Source organism: Mesitornis unicolor, unplaced genomic scaffold, assembly GCF_000695765.1.
Source record: "Mesitornis unicolor isolate BGI_N332 unplaced genomic scaffold, ASM69576v1 scaffold10094, whole genome shotgun sequence".
NCBI lineage: Eukaryota > Metazoa > Chordata > Aves > Mesitornithiformes > Mesitornithidae > Mesitornis > Mesitornis unicolor.
Genome location: NW_010179453.1, coordinates 1 through 2,145, shown reverse-complemented (window position 1 = coordinate 2,145; position 2,145 = coordinate 1).

The window sequence follows — 2,145 nt, the reverse complement described above, 5'->3', positions numbered from 1 at the left end:
GCTGAATTTTCAGTCCACCGCCCTCCCAATCAAATCGTGCTCTGCAGGGGGTGCGGTGCGTGTTCAGACTGAAGCGAGCAGGAGTTTCCCTGTTGTATGCACTGAATATTTCTGTTCAGAATAACCGTTCTGTGGTATTACGATGGTTTTTTAATGGTGAGCGCGCCGCTCTTACCTTGCGTAAGATAAGAACTCAGGCTAAAGTGAGCAAATTACTCCTTGCATTGAGCTGCTTCTTACATTTGTTGGTGTCTTTTCCTGCCTCTCTAACTGCTAATTGTGTTCAGGAAGAGGAATACCTCATCCTCCACGATTTTAGTAAGACCTTGATTTTAGTAAGTCATCCCTGGTGGGGAAGCTCTCGGACATCCCCATCCCCTGCTTCAGCATCAGCAGAGGGAGCACAGCCAGCAGCAGCCAGCTCCTGCCCTCGGTCATGCAGGCTCCCTTCACTCAAACAACCCCTGCAGAGAGGAAAGTGAGAATTTACCAAAATCCCGTGCCCTGGTGCGTGTCTTGGGGTAAGTATTGTATTGGTGCACTGGTGCTTGGCAGCACAATGTCTCCCTGGAAACGTGTGCCCTCCAGTTGCCAAAAACAGTTGAGGGGTGGATTTATTTTTTTTGGCATCAGCATCTTTGTTCTGTCATCTTGTAGAAAACTCCTCTGTGCTTTTCCCAAAGCCTTTGCCAGGGGTTACCTCAGTCCTTCCACAAAGCTGGCGAAGGGACGACGTGTCCCCGTCTCAGACCTTTGCTCCTTTCCCTCAACGTTGTGCTACGGTCCCTGGAGAAGGGGTAAACACCACACGGGCTCTTGGCTTAGCCCTGTGTTCCTTCAGGTATTCTTTGCTGCTTTTTTCTCCCTCCTGCTGCTCTTCTGTCCTTGCACTTTTTCTTGCTTCCCCAAAGCCAAGCAGCTCTGTGCTTCCTAACCCCGTCAACCTGCGGTGATTGACAGGAGCCCTGTGTATTTTTGTATTACAGTAAATCTATTACACACCTGCTTGTGGAATAGCGTGTGTGCAGAAGGGTGTGAGGAGAGATGAGCAGGTGAGATCCCATTCTGACCAAAAAATAAAATCCTCTTGCATGTGTATCTGTAACAGAAGCCGTCCAAAGCACATTCTGCCACTGTTTTCAGTGTCACTGCTACTGTGAAAGGAATTTGTCTGTGAAAAATGCTCATATTGGTTCAAACTCTATGCTTGCTGTAAAACAAATCAGTGGAATATCTCATTAAAAGTTTATTGCATCAGCAATTTAAAGAGAAGAGACGCTGCCTTTTATTTGCCTTGTGTGAAGATAACACAGCAGAATACTCTTTTGGGTTGCCTTGTGCTGTTTGTTACCCCTGTATCAGGTTTGAGAGTGTTAACTGGAAAAATAAATGAAAGTTGCAGTGCTTCACGCTTTCTGGATCCTCCGAAGGTGACAAAGGTGGGACTGTGCTGCCCGTGTTGATGCTACTTTGCCATAAGCAGCTTTTCCTGTGCAAAGCCTCCTCAGAATAGTTACATTGTACTGAATAAACGCCTCATTTCTTCTGCTTGGGGAAGCCCTGCATCTTTTCTGGTGTGCACACACCTTTCTTTTGTCTTTTCTTAACATCCGTGAAAGGCTTTTCTGTTGCCAACAGCTGCAGCTTACAAATGTGGGTGCTTGGATAAGCACACAGGTTGATTTTTTTCTCAGATAATTTCTGGAGGATGTGGCAGAAATTGGGGAGGGAAGCCCCAAGCTATGCCATGCTTTTATTTTTTAATTCTCCCTCACAGCTTTACTTGGGTGAGCTGGGCTGGAAGGCCAGGCTATCCCCTGTGTGGGTGCAGGACTGATTTTGGAGGGGTATTTCACTCGCTAATGGCCCGTGACAGAGCAAATCTCCTTAAGTCAAGCTCACACAGCCTCTCTGCTGCCCCAGGAGGGAAATGAGAGGCTTTTGTGGTGCAATTCTGTCAGGTTTTGGTACTTTTCCTCAGCACGGGACAAACATGGCAGCTGAGGGGATCTGTCAGTAACCTGCTCAAGTGCTTGCCTCAGACAGCTGGAAAATGAGGACCCTGTTCTCCGATGGACGGATCCCTTCCCCATCTCCTTTTTTCTGGGAGCTCCCCCTCATTGCCTCAGTTTCCCCGCGCCCTCC